Consider the following 16,080-nt stretch of genomic DNA (forward strand, 5'->3'; position numbering starts at 1 on the left):
CAGATGGAAACCATGAGGAGGCAGCAGGGAGGTCAGCTACAGCCAGATACCTCCAGAGGGTGAGGCAGGTCCTGAGGAGGCAGCAGGGAGGTCAGCTACAGCCAGATACCTCCAGAGGGTGAGGCAGGTCCTGAGGAGGCAGGTGCTGAGGAGGCAGCTCAACGGGAAGAGTGAGATCAACCATCAACACATATGCCCTACCAGTCATCAGATTCCCAGCTGGGATAAGCTGGCCAAAGGAGGCGATAAAGTCCACAGATATCAGGACCCGGAAACGCCTCACAATGAACGGAGGGTTCCACCCAAAGTCCAGCAGCCTGAGACCGCATGATAAGTGAAAAGATGGGGGCTGAGGGTTAGCGCGTGTCAGGGCCACTGTCCAGGATGAAAGGGTCCTGATATCTGTGGACTTTATCGCCTCCTTTGGCCAGCTTATTATCCCAGCAGGGAATCTGGTGACTGGTAGGGCATATGTGTTGATGGTTGATCTCACTCTTCCCGTTGAGCTGCCTCCTCAGGACCTGCCTCCTCAGGGCCTGCCTCCTCAGGACCTGCCTCCTCAGGACCTGCCTCACCCTCTGGAGGTATCTGGCTGTAGCTGACCTCCCTTTTGCCTCCTCAGGGCCTGCCTCCTCAGGACCTGCCTCACCCTCTGGAGGTATCTGGCTGTAGCTGGCCTCCTTGCTGCCTCCTCATGGTTTCCATCTGCCTGTGGATACCCGGGTACTTGTAACTGTCCTGTATGTCTGTTATCCTGCCACCTGCTCGTTCAGCCCCTTCAGCGCTCACCACCCTTCCTCTTCTTGCCACCATTCCACCGCACTTGTCCAGTCCGGATGACATCCTGATGTCATCGCTGTAGATCCTGATGAGGTGGATCAGTGAGTCCATGTCTCACTCATTCTTGGTATACAGCTTGATGTCATCCATCAACTTTATTGCGGGGCTCACAACCAGAGTATTATACACACTATATAGCTCTGATCTGTGGTACAGACCTGAGCAGCCAGGGTACAAGTGTACCAGACAGTATCAATCAATCAATCAGATTTTATTTGTATAGCACTTTTCATACAAACAAATAAAACACAAAGTTCTTCACACAATAAAACAGTGAAATCAATAACCCCCCCCCCTACAAAAAATAAATAAATAAAAGTACAGGCAAATTATAGAAAAGTACAAAAAAGTTTAAAACTGAGTTAGTGAAATAAATAAGTAAAAGTGCCATAAACACTGATTAATTAAAGGTAACAACAGAGCAGAATATAAAAAAATAGCAAAATATATAAAACACACACACACACACACACACACACACAGACCAACAACATAGCCGTAGGCTGTTTTGAAAAGTCAGGTTTTTAACCTGCTTTTAAATGTGTCCAGTGTGGGGGCCTCTCTCAGGTCCTCAGGCAGGGCGTTCCATCTACTTGGGGCGTAAACAGAAAATGCAGCCTCCCCTGCTGTAGACCTGCACGAGGGATGGTTAAAAGACCACTGCCGTTGGACCTGAGAGGTCTTGCTGGTTTATAGGGAACTAACATGTCTTTAATATGGCATGATGGTGCGAGGCCATTTAGCGCTTTGTATACAATTAACAGAATTTTAAAATCAATTCTAGTTTTAGCGGGGAGCCAATGCAGAGGTCTAGGAACAGGTGTAATGTGCTCATACTTTTTAGTTCGGGTGAGAACATGTGCTGCCGCATTTTGAATTAACTGTAGTTGGCGCACAACTGATTTTGGGAGGCCGGTGAATAGTCCAGTAGTCTAGTCTGCTTGTTATAACAGCATGGATTAATTTCTCACAGTCCGATATTGATAGAAAGCCCCTTAGATTTGAAATGTTTTTAAGATGGTAGAAGGCTGATCTTGTGAGATGATTGATGTGGCTCTTAAAGTTTAGATCACTGTCCATGATTACACCCAGATTTCTAGCTTCACCTTTGCACTCCAGAGACAGAGAGCTGAGATGAGCTGCAATTCTCTGTCTCTGAGTCTTTTCACCAAAAATAAGTATTTCTGTCTTGTCTTTGTTCAGTTGTAAAAAGTTCTCTGACATCCATAGATTGATATCGTCAATACACTGAGTTAGGGAACGTATGGGAGCTAGGTCATCAGGAGATAGGGATATGTACAGTTGTGAATCATCTGCATAATTATGGTAATTTATTTTGTGTTTCTGTATAACATGCAAGTGGGAGCATATAAAGATTGAATAGTGGTGGTCTGAGAATCGAACCTTGGGGTACCCCACACATTATACCCACTTTGTCTGAGGAAAAGTCTCAAATAGGCACAAAGAACTGCCTGTCCTGAAGGTATGTTCTAAACCAGTTGAGAACCGGGCCAGAAAGGCCGACCCATTTTTCTAATCTCTCTAGCAAAACATCATGATCAACAGTGACGAAAGCAGCACTGAGATCCAGGAGCACAAGAAAAGACAATTTATTAGAATCTTTGTTCATATGCAGATCGTTCACAACTTTGATAAGTGCTGTTTCTGTGCTATGGTGAGATTGAAAACCCGACTGGCAAATGCCTAGAAGGTTGTTAGATATTAAATAGTTATTAACTTGAGAATAAACTGTTTTCTCAAGGATTTTGCTGAGGAATGGTAAGTTGGAGATGGGCCTGTAGATGGCAGTACATAATAATATACTGGACTCAATACTGGTTTGGAGAAAAACTGTCTGCTGTGTCCCTTCATATGACAGTAAATGTATGAAAAACAAAAGTGTAGTTAAACAGATGGAGATGAAGCTGTGTGCTGCACTTGGGTGTAGTAGTTCTCATGAATAACATGCATGGCAGTTGGTGGGGACTTCTTTGATGGTTTTCGTTTTAATGATAAATACATCATCATTCATTCATTCATATTGATATTGCTTCCCATTTATTCTGCCTATCATCTTTGCCCTGTCCATTTATTCTACCTATCGTACTTGCCCTGTCCATTTATTCTGCCTATCATACTTGCCCTGTCCATTTATTCTGCCTATCATACTTGCCCTGTCCATTTATTCTGCCTATCATACTTGCCCTGTCCATTTATTCTGCCTATCATACTTGTCCTGTCCATTTATTCTGCCTATCATACTTGCTCTGTCCATTTATTCTGCCTATCATACTTGCCCCGTCCTTTCCTGTGATGCTCCTTGACTTTCAGTCACTCCTTCATCCAGCTGCTCTGGATGGAGGCGCTCTGAAGCTGAGAGCAGTTCTGCACACACCTTCTTGTCAGAGAAGGCCTCCACAGTGTCCACACACACACACACACACACACACACACATATATATATATATGTGTGTGTGTGGGGGGGTATTTTTTGGCTGGTTACCTGGGAGTCCAGCCTGGCCCTTCGGTCCTGGAGGACCCACCTGGCTTGACCCTCTGGGACCCTGAAGGCCTCTGCGTCCCTTCACACCCGGTAGCCCTGGAAGGCCCGGAGGACCCGGAACACCAAGACCTGGTCCAGGCAGAAAGGCAAGATAGACAGAAAGAAAGACAGAAAAGACGACGACAGATAAAGATAGACTCCATTGTGGATAAGGGAACTTTTTAGCAAAAACAGGAGCAAATAGAATAATGTGAAAATGTGTGTGTGATTATGTTTGTGTGTCTGTGTGTAGTACAGTGTATGTGTTGGAGTGTGCGTTACTGTGTATGTATTGTGCGTGTACCTCTTGCTCCCATCTCTCCCTTCACTCCTTTCAGTCCATCCAGACCATGAAGACCCAGCGGCCCTGGGGGTCCTGATGACAGCACAGAATACTGAGGTTAATACTACTACTAATATACTACCAGTACCACCACAAATACCGTGTAATGTGATGACTACTAACAGCACAAGTTTGACAGGAAGTTTGACAGGAAGTTTGACAGTTTGATGTGCTCGGCTATATTATATATGAGGACTATAACTTCACAGAGGAGAGTGGCGTGCAGCTGTCCGAAATGGTGCAAACACATATGAGGCTGCCAGGATTGCTGTAGCAGAGAGCCGCAGGCAGGCCAGGAAAGACCGTGCCAGCAACCCTCCAGCTACTCCCACTATCTTATGCCCACACTGCCAAAGAACATTCAGGGCGCAGATTGGACTAACCAGCCATCTTTGCTCCCACAGAATTTGGCCCCTACAGGATGACTAGATGGTCCTCGTCGCTGTGACGGATGAACAACATAACTTCACATATAATACAGGTTGAATGAATGAATGATGAGTAAAACTTCACTCAGTTCTGGATCATTAGTGCTTCTTGTGCTAACTGTGCCACGGTTTGAACCCTTTGAATCTATTACCCATAAATCCTTTCTCCTTTAGTAAAGCCAGGATGTAAAGCGAAGTATAAAATCACCTGTCAACTGTGAGGAGAACGGTCAGAAAGGACAACAGAGAGGCTGACCTCTGATGGTAGAACAAGTCTGATGGTACAATGAGTCTGATGGTACAACGAGTCTGGTGGTACAACGAGTTTGGTGGTACAACAAGTCTGATGGTAGAACAAGTTTGATGGTAGAACAAATCTGATGGTACAAGTCTGATGGTACAACAAGTTTGGTGGTACAAGTCCGACGGTAAGACAAGTCTGGTGGTATAACAAGTCTGATGGTACAAGTCTGATGGTACAAAAAGTCTGATGGTACAAGTCTGATGGTAGAACAAGTCTGATGGTACAACAAGTCTGGTGGTACAACGAGTCTGATGGTGCAACAAGCCTGATGGTACAACGAGTCTGGTGGTACAATGAGTCTGGTGGTACAACAAGTCTGATGGTAGAACAAGTCTGATGGTAGAACAAATCTGATGGTACAACACGTCTGGTGGTACAACAAGTCTGGTGGTACAACAAGCCTGATGGTAGAACAAATCTGATGGTACAACAAGTTTGATGGTACAACAAGTCTGATGGTAGAACAAGTCTGATGGTACAAGTCTGATGGTACAACGAGTCTGACGGTACAAAAAGTCTGATGGTAGAATGAGTCTGATGGTACAAAAAGTCTGGTGGTACAAGTCTGATGGTAGAACAAGACTGATGATACAACAAGTCTTTTTGACAAGAGAGGACAAAATGCTTTTTAAGAAACAATCAATCAGAATCAGAATCGGAATACTTTCTTCATCCCCAAGGGGAAATTGGGTATCATCAACAGATTGTCTTCAGAACACGTGTTTTCTGTATACTTCTTATCTGGAGCACACACACAGAGCTAGAGTTAGGTCAAGGTACAGTTCTCAAGTACAATCTCATTACTGCAACTGCAAATGAGTGGCTGAAGGTGAAACAGTTTTTCAGGATAAAAATGAATACTCATATCATTCCCTCATACTAAACCACAATGCAAATAGAAACACACTACATATATTGACCAGTACCTACCCAGTAGAAACACACTACATATATGACCAGTACCTACACAATAGAAACACACTACATATATGATCAGTACCTACACAATAGAAACACACTACATATATGACCAGTACCTACACAATAGAAACACACTACATATATGATCAGTACCTACACAATAGAAACACACTACATATATGACCAGTACCTACCCAGTAGAAACACACTACATATATGACCAGTACCTACACAATAGAAACACACTACATATATGATCAGTACCTACACAATAGAAACACACTAAATATATGACCAGTACCTACACAATAGAAACACATTACCTATATGACCAGTACCTACACAATAGAAACACACTATATATATGACCAGTACCTACACAATAGAAACACATTACCTACATGACCAGTACCTACACAATAGAAACAGACTACATATATGACCAGTACCTACACAGTAGAAACACTTGTGGGAATGGATGCCTTAGCTGACGACTAAATTGGTGTGCATTTAAACTAAGAAATGGAAGTGTCTGCTAAGGATCGATTCCCACATGAGAGACACTGTTGTGTTTGAATCCAGACCACAACACAACAGTTTTTGTAGGGCAGTTAAATCTTTTAAAACAGAAATAAATTGGTAATACAATTTTTTTAAGTAAAGCAACACATTTGTTAAGGCTCCTGTTGATTTGTTATTTTTATCTAGTTGTTTGTTTGAGCAGATAAACTTACATATTGTGAGTTGAACTGGGTGGTTGCGCGAGTGGATTGTATCACACATGTATGACGTGGAACATGTGCTTGTAGTCATTCATTCTAACTCTACACAGTGGGACTGTGAAAGGTTCTGGTGTTATTTTATTGATGAATGTGTACGAGTGACGTTGTTTGGTTTTGGCTCTGACCTCGTAGACCCTGAGCTCCCGGATCTCCTTTGGGTCCATGTTGCCCTATATCGCCTGGAGAACCAGCAGGACCCGGCCCTCCTGTGGGACCTGGGGGTCCAATAACACCTACAAAAACAGATACAGATAGATAAATAGACAGACAGACAGAAAAGAAAGAACGAACGAAAGAAAAGCATCACATACCCATTGGACCCGGTAGTCCTCTCTGTCCAGGAGACCCAGCAAATCCTTTAGGACCCGGTAACCCCTGGCAACCCGGGTCACCTGGTTCACCCTGCCCTCCCAGTGGACCTGAGAGAGAAAGAGACAGAAAGACAGAGTGACATACACAGATAGAAGAGCAGAGACAGACAAAGAGAGAGTGACAGGCAGTGTCCACAGAGAGACAGAGGGGAAACAGACTGACAGACAGGTGAAAAGAGAGAAACAGTATCTAAGCTCTATGTCAGTAGCCTTTGATTGGTTTATCAGCCGGTCTCATAGAATGTGTAAGTGGACCAACATGAGTGGTTACAAAAAGTGACGCCAGAGCATCTCTGCTGCCCTCTAGTGGCTGTTTCCAGTACAACTTTTAACCCCGTCCACAACCATACAAATGAACAGCGCAGGAGCCCAACAAAAAGAAAACTGAAACAGACATTCTTTCCACAGAAGTGTACAGTCATTTCACCTAGTTTCCTTCAAATCTCCTATACTGCATATCTACGATACTTCAAATCTACTATACTGCATATCTACTATACTTCAAATCTATTATACTGCATATCTACTATGCCTCAAATCTGCTAAACTTCACATCTACGAAACTTCAAATCTACTATACTGCCTATCTACTATACTTCACATCTATGGTACCTCAAATATACTATACTTCAAATCTACTATAATTCATATCTAAAAAAATTTTTTTTTAAAAATTACAGTCATTTAGAACAAGTAACAGGGTAGTAGTTCTTAAAGAGGTGAGTTTTCAACCTGCGCCGAAAGATGGGCAGCGACTCCGCTGTCCTGACATCAGTGGGGAGTTCATTCCACCACTGTGGGGCCAGGACAGAAAAGAGCCGTGACCGGGTCGATCGGCAGCAAGGGCCTCTGAGCAATGGGGCAACCAGGGGTCCCGAAGCAGCAGAGCGAAGTGGTGGGGCGGGGGTGTAGGGCTTGACCATGGCCTGGAGATAGGAAGGAGCTGTTCCTTTCACTGCCCTGTAGGCTAGCACCAGAGTCTTAAACTGGATGCGAGCAGCTACTGGGAGCCAGTGTAGGGGCATGAAAAGAGGAGTTGTGTGGGAGAACTTAGGGCAGTTGAACACCAAACGAGCTGCAGCTGTCTGCACAAGCTCCAGAGGTCTGATGGCCGACGCTGGGGCGCCAGCAAGGAGGGAGTTGCCGTAGTCCAGCCGGGAGATGACCAGAGCCTGGATGAACACCTGTGCCATCTCGTTGGTGAGGAATGGGCAAATCCTCCTGATGTTATAGAGGAGAAATCTGCAGGAGCAAGCAACCGATACAGTGTTTTCAGCAAAGGACAGTTGGTCGTCCAGGATCACACCCAGATTCCTCACAGTCCAAGGTGGCGTCACCACAGTGTTGTCAATGGTGATGGCCAGGTCTCGGTGTGGGCAACCTTTCCCCAGGAGGAACATCAGCTCTGTCTTGTCCAGACTGAGCTTCAGGTGGTGTGTCGCCATCCACTCCGAGATGTCAGTCAAGCACGCAGCAATGTGTGTCTCTACTTGTGTGTCAGAGGGAGGAAAGGACAAGATCAGCTGGGTGTCATCAGTATAACAATGGTAAGAGAAGTCATGCGAGCGAATAACAGAACCCAGGGATGTCGTGTACAGGGAGAAAAGGAGAGGATCCAGAACCGAACCCTGTGGAACGCCTGTAGTCACATCTACTATACTGCACATATACGATAATTCTAATCTACTATACTGCATATCTATTGTACTTCACATACTATACGATACCTCAAATCTACTATACTGCATATCTATTATACTTCAAATGTACTATACTTCATATCTACGATACTTCAAATATACTATACTGCATATCTACTATACTTCAACACCTCTATACTTCATATCTACTATACTTCAAATCTACTATACTTCACAGCTACGATACTTCAAGTCTACTATACTGCATATCTACGATACTTCTAATCTACTATACTGCATATCTACTCTACTTCACATTTACAATACTTCAAATCTACTATACTGCATATCTATTATACTTCACATCTACGATATTTCAAATCTACTATACTTCACATCTACTATACTGCATATCTACGATACCTCATATCTACTAGTGTCCGTCTGTGTTTCAGTCCATCATTCAACTGTGTTTTGTCGCAGTCTTCTGTGGGTGTGGTTTGGCCTGGCGATGAGTTGACTGACAGTTGTGCAGGCAGAACTGAACACATGCCGTCAATGAGAAGGACTCATGCACGTACTGCTCCACCTCCTGCTCCACCTCCTGTCGCAACTGTACAGACTCTGGTTTCCATTGTCATCTGTCTACTGCACAAACCCACTTTGGCTTGAAAACAGCATTAAGAGAGTGAATGGAGTCACTTTGTTCACTTTATATACAGTCAGTGGTGTGCACGGTAGGGACAGCACCCTGAAGCTCCACATGGATCAGGATCAGTACCAGGTATATAGTCAGCGGTGTATACCATGGGGACAGCACCCTGCAGCTCCACATGGATCAGGATCAGTACCAGGTATAAAGTCAGCGGTGTGTACCATAGGAACAGCACCCTGCAGCTCCACATGGATCAGGATCAGTACCAGGTTTATAGTCAGTGGTGTATACCATGGGGACAGCACCCTGCAGCTCCACATGGATCAGGATCAGTACCAGGTATAAAGTCAGCGGTGTGTGCCATAGGAACAGCACCCAGCAGCTCCACATGGATCAGGATCAGTACCAGGTATAAAGTCAGCGGTGTGTACCATAGGAACAGCACCCTGCAGCTCCACATGGATCAGGATCAGTACCAGGTATATAGTCAGCGGTGTATACCATGGGGACAGCACCCTGCAGCTCCACATGGACCAGGATCAGTACCAGGTATATAGTCAGTGGTGTGTACGGTAGGGACAGCACCCTGCAGCCCCACATGGATCAGGATCAGTACCAGGTATAAAGTCAGCGGTGTGTACCATGGGGACAGCACCCTGCAGCCCCACATGGATCAGGATCAGTACCAGGTATATAGTCAGTGGTGTGTACGGTAGGGACAGCACCCTGCAGCCCCACATGGATCAGGATCAGTACCAGGTATAAAGTCTGCGGTGTATACCATAGGAGCAGCACCCTGCAGCTCCACATGGATCAGGATCAGTACCAGGTATATAGTCAGCAGTGTGTACCATAGGCACAGCACCCTGCAGCTCCACATGGATCAGGATCAGTACCAGGTATATAGTCAGTGGTTTGTACCATGGGGACAGCACCCTGCAGCTCCACATGGACCAGGATCAGTACCAGGTATGTAGTCAGTGGTGTGTACGGTAGGAACAGCACCCTGCAGCTCCACATGGATCAGGATCAGTACCAGGTATATAGTCAGCAGTGTGTACCATAGGCACAGCACCCTGCAGCTCCACATGGATCAGGATCAGTACCAGGTATATAGTCAGTGGTTTGTACCATGGGGACAGCACCCTGCAGCTCCACATGGACCAGGATCAGTACCAGGTATGTAGTCAGTGGTGTGTACGGTAGGAACAGCACCCTGCAGCTCCACATGGATCAGGATCAGTACCAGGTATAAAGTCAGCAGTGTATACCATAGGAACAGCACCCTGCAGCTCCACATGGATCAGGATCAGTACCAGGTATATAGTCAGCGGTGTATACGGTAGGAACAGCACCTTGCAGCTCAACATGGATCAGGTTCAGTACCAGGTATATAGTCAGAGTGCAGCCAGGACCAGTCTGTGAGCTGGTCCCACACCACACAGGTATTGGTTTCAGCCCCCCAAATACAAGTAAACTAGAATCGTGACTAATCAAAGCTTATTATTGTGATTAACTCCATTAATTTTTGTTTTGATCCCCCACCCCCCCTTTCCCCCCCAATTGTACCCGGCCAATACCCCACTCTTCCAGGCTGTCCCGGTCTCTGCTCCACCCCTTCTGCTGATCCGAGGAGGGCTGTAGACTACCACATGTCTCCTCCGATACATGTGGAGTCACCAGCTGCTCCTTTTCAACTGACAGTGAGGAGTTTCACCAGGGGACGTAGCACGTGGGAGGATCCCGCAATTCCCCTCAGTTCCCCCTCCCCCCCGAACAGGCGCCCCGACCGACAAGAGGAGGCGCTAGTGCAGCGGCCAGGACACACACCCACATCCGGCTTCCCACCTGCAGACACAGCCAATTGTGTCTGTAGGGACGCCCGACCAAAAAGGAATACGGGGATTCAAACCGGCGAGCCCCGTGTTGGTAGGCAACGGAATAGACCGCTACGCTACCCGGAGGACCCCCACTCAATTAAAACCTGAATTGATTGACGGCACTCCTCTATGCAGAGGAGAGCAGTGTTTCTGCAGGTGTGTCCATCATGTTCAGCAGCAGGTGTAAACGCACCACACAGTCCAACGTCTCCAGCACCGCCCTTGTTTCCAGGTGGACCAGGGATCCCGATGGAGTCTCCTCTCTCACCTGACCCACAAACACATGAACAACAACAACAACAACAGATCAAAATACACTGCAGGCATCCCAGCACAACTGCCACCACACCAAAGACGTGAAGATTTGTAGTACTTAGGACAAAGATTTGTAGTATTTATGCTGGAGATTTCTATTATTTATGATGAAGATTTGTAGTATTTATGGTGAAGATTTGTAGTATTTATGATGAAGATTTGTAGTATTTATGCTGAAGATTTCTATTATTTATGGTGAAGATTTGTAGTATTTATAATGAAGATTTGTAGTGTTTATGGTGAAGATTTGTAGTATTTATGGTGAAGATTTGTAGCATTTATGGCGAAGATTTGTAGTTTTTATGATGAAGATTTGTAGTGTTTATGGTGAAGATTTGGAGTATTTATGGTGAAGATTTGTAGTATTTATGGCGAAGATTTGTAGTATTTATGATGAAGATTTGTAGTGTATATGGTGAAGATTTGTAGTATTTATGATGAAGATTTGTAGTATTTATGGTGAAGATTTGTAGTATTTATGATGAAGATCTGTAGTATTTATGATGAAGATTTGTAGTGTATATGGTGAAGATTTGTAGTATTTATGATGAAGATTTGTAGTATTTATGGTGAAGATTTGTAGTATTTATGATGAAGATTTGTAGTGTTTATGGTGAAGATTTGGAGTAATTATGGGGAAGATTTGTAGTATTTATGATGAAGATTTGTAGTATTTATGGTGAAGACTTGTAGCATTTATGACGAAGATTTGTAGTATTTTTGTTGAAGACTTGTAGTATTTATGATGAAGATTTGTAGCATTTATGAAGAAGATTTGTAGTGTTTATGGTGAAGATTTGTAGTATTTATGGTGAAGATTTGTAGTATTTATGGCGAAGATTTGTAGTTTTTATGATGAAGATTTGTAGTATTTATGATGAAGATTTGTAGTGTTTATGGTGAAGATTTGTAGTATTTATGATGAAGATTTGTAGTATTTATGGCGAAGATTTGTAGTTTTTATGATGAAGATTTGTAGTATTTATAGTGAAGAATTGTAGTATTTATGACGAAGATTTGTAGCATTTATAGTGAAGAATTGTAGTATTTATGATGAAGATTTGTAGTGTATATGGTGAAGATTTGTAGCATTTATGATGAAGATTTGTAGTGTATATGATGAAGATTTGTAGTGTATATGGTGAAGATTTGTAGTATTTATGATGAAGATTTGTAGTATTTATGGTGAAGATTTGTAGTATTTATGATGAAGATCTGTAGTATTTATGATGAAGATTTGTAGTGTATATGGTGAAGATTTGTAGTATTTATGATGAAGATTTGTAGTATTTATGGTGAAGATTTGTAGTATTTATGATGAAGATTTGTAGTGTTTATGGTGAAGATTTGGAGTATTTATGGGGAAGATTTGTAGTATTTATGATGAAGATTTGTAGTATTTATGGTGAAGACTTGTAGCATTTATGACGAAGATTTGTAGTATTTTTGTTGAAGACTTGTAGTATTTATGATGAAGATTTGTAGCATTTATGAAGAAGATTTGTAGTGTTTATGGTGAAGATTTGTAGTATTTATGGTGAAGATTTGTAGTATTTATGGCGAAGATTTGTAGTTTTTATGATGAAGATTTGTAGTTTTTATGATGAAGATTTGTAGTATTTATAGTGAAGAATTGTAGTATTTATGACGAAGATTTGTAGCATTTATAGTGAAGAATTGTAGTATTTATGATGAAGATTTGTAGTGTATATGGTGAAGATTTGTAGCATTTATGATGAAGATTTGTAGTATATATGGTGAAGATTTGTAGTATTTATGATGAAGATCTGTAGTATTTATGATGAAGATTTGTAGTATTTATGGTGAAGATTTGTAGTGTTTATGGTGAAGATTTGTAGTATTTATGGTGAAGATTTGTAGCATTTATAGTGAAGAATTGTAGTATTTATGATGAAGATTTGTAGTGTATATGGTGAAGATTTGTAGTATTTATGATGAAGATTTGTAGTATTTATGGTGAAGATTTGTAGTATTTATGATAAAGATTTGTAGTGTATATGGTGAAGATTTGTAGTATTTATGATGAAGATTTGTAGTATTTATGGTGAAGATTTGTAGTATTTATGATGAAGATCTGTAGTATTTATGATGAAGATTTGTAGTATTTATGGTGAAGATTTGTAGTGTTTATGGTAAAGATTTGTAGTATTTATGGTGAAGATTTGTAGCATTTATGACGAAGATTTGTAGTATTTATGATGAAGATTTGTAGTATTTATGGTGAAGATTTGTAGTATTTATAATAAAGATTTGTAGTAATTATGGCGAAGATTTGTAGTATTTATAATAAAGATTTGTAGTATTTATAGTGAAGAATTGTAGTATTTATGATGAAGATTTGTAGTGTATATGGTGAAGATTTGTAGTATTTATGATGAAGATTTGTAGTATTTATGATGAAGATTTGTAGTGTATATGGTGAAGATTTGTAGTATTTATGATGAAGATTTGTAGTATTTTTGTTAAAGACTTGTAGTATTTATGATGAAGATTTGTAGCATTTATGATGAAGATTTGTAGTGTTTATGGTGAAGATTTGTAGTATTTTTGGTGAAGATTTGTAGTATTTTTGGTGAAGATTTGTATTGTTTTTGGTGAAGATTTGTAGTATTTATGGTGAAAATTTGTAGTATTTATGGTGAAGTTTGACTAAATACAGCTGAACATGGAGTTAGTGAGTGTTGGGTGCTCTATAGTGTCCCTAAATGACGTCACTATTTGGTGCTCTATAGTGTCCCTAAATGACGTCACTATTTGGTGCTCTAGTGTCCCTAGATGACGACACTATTTGGTGCTCTAGTGTCCCTAAATGACGTCAATATTTGGTGCTCTATAGTGTCCCTAGATGACGACACTATTTGGTGCTCTATAGTGTCCTGAGATGACGACACTATTTGGTGATCTATAGTGTCCCTAGATGACGACACTATTTGGTGCTCTATAGTGTCCCTAGATGACGAAATTATTTGGTGCTCTATAGTGTCCCTAGATGATGACACTATTTGGTGCTCTATAGTGTCCCAAGACGACCACACTATTTGGTGCTCTATAGTGTCCCTAGATGACCATACTATTTGGTGCTCTAGTGTCCCGAGATGACGACACTATTTGGTGCTCTATAGTGTCCCTAGATGACGACACTATTTGGTGCTCTATAGTGTCCCTAGATGACGACCCTATTTGGTGCTGTATAGTGTCCCTTGGCAAGATGTTCCGTTGTTCGGTGGCACAGCGTAGCTGAGACAGCCGCAGAAGAATCCTTTTGCTTTTTGCCAGAACTGCTGCTGAGTTGAATAACAGAGCCACCGGGTTCCGGAACCGCTGCCGAGTTGACTGAGAGGAGCCGCCATGGTTTACCCTTTCCGGGTACTGACAGCTGGGTAGACTGTGCCCCGGGATTTGAATTCAGTTACCTTCTCCTAGCCTTTGCCGAAAGAGGCAAAAGTATGTATATGGTCATTAGGTGGGTATAGGTGGGGTATGATCGTTAAGTGGGGTATGGATGGGGTATGGTCATTAGGTGGGGTATGGTCATTAGGTGGGTATAGGTGGGGTATGATCATTAGGTGGGGTATGGATGGGGTATGGTCATTAGGTGGGGTATGGTCATTAAGTGGGGTATCATCATTTGGTGGGGGTATAGATGGGTATGGTCATTAGGTGGGGTATAGGTGGGGTATGGTCATTAGGTGGGGTATAGATGGGTATGGTCATTAGGTGGGGTATGGTCATTAGGTGGAGTATAGGTGAGGTATGGTCATTAGGTGGGGTATAGGTGGGTGTGCTCATTAGGTGGGGTATAGGTGGGTATGGTCATTAGGTGGGGTATGGGTGGGGTATGGTCATTAGGTGGGGTATGGTCATTAGGTGTGTATAGGTGGGGTATGATCATTAGGTGGGGTATGGATGGGGTATGGTCATTAGGTGGGGTATCATCATTTGGTGGGGTATAGATGGGTATGGTCATTAGGTTGGGTATGGTCATTAGGTGGGTATAGGTGGGGTATGATCATTGGGTGGGGTATGGATGGGGTATGGTCATTAGGTGGGGTATCATCATTTGGTGGGGTATAGATGGGTATGGTCATTAGGTGGGGTATAGGTGGGGTATGGTCATTAGGTGGGGTATAGATGGGTATGGTCATTAGGTGGGGTATGGTCATTAGGTGGTGTATGATCATTAGATGGAGTATAGGTGGGGTATGGTCATTAGGTGGGTATAGGTGGGGTATGATCATTAGGTGGGGTATGGATGGGGTATGGTCATTAGGTGGGGTATGGTCATTAAGTGGGGTATCATCATTTGGTGGGGGTATAGATGGGTATGGTCATTAGGTGGGGTATGGTCATTAGGTGGGTATAGGTGGGGTATGATCGTTAGGTGGGGTATGGATGGGGTATGGTCATTAGGTGGGGTATGGTCATTAAGTGGGGTATCATCATTTGGTGGGGGTATAGATGGGTATGGTCATTAGGTGGGGTATAGGTGGGGTATGGTCATTAGGTGGGGTATAGATGGGTATGGTCATTAGCTGGGGTATGGTCATTAGGTGGTGTATGATCATTAGATGGAGTATAGGTGGGGTATGGTCATTAGGTGGAGTATAGATTGGGTATGGTCATTAGGTGGGGTATAGGTGGGGTATGCTTATTAGGTGGGGTATAGGTGGGTATGGTCATTAGGTGGGGTATAGGTGTGGTATGGTATTTAGATGGGGTATAGGTGGGGTATGGTCATTAGGTGGGGTATAGTTGGGGTATGGTCATTAGGTGGGGTATAGGTGGGGTATGGTCATTAGGTGGGGTACAGGTGCTCAGTCAACATCATGCGGCTGTGTTTGTTTTAACTTTGAGGAGAAAACTGATGTTTGGGGGTATTTGGGTGCCCGACCCAGCCGGGGGTAACACAGGGATTCCAACGGGGATCCCCGTGCCAGGTGAAACCCTACTGGAAGTGACGGACACCACGGAGTACAGACGCTGGTGGGAAACAAGTGCGTCATGGTACAAAGTACTGGTAAGACTGGTATGGTTTCTC

Source organism: Lampris incognitus, chromosome 7 (genome assembly GCF_029633865.1).
Source record: "Lampris incognitus isolate fLamInc1 chromosome 7, fLamInc1.hap2, whole genome shotgun sequence".
Classification (NCBI taxonomy): domain Eukaryota; kingdom Metazoa; phylum Chordata; class Actinopteri; order Lampriformes; family Lampridae; genus Lampris; species Lampris incognitus.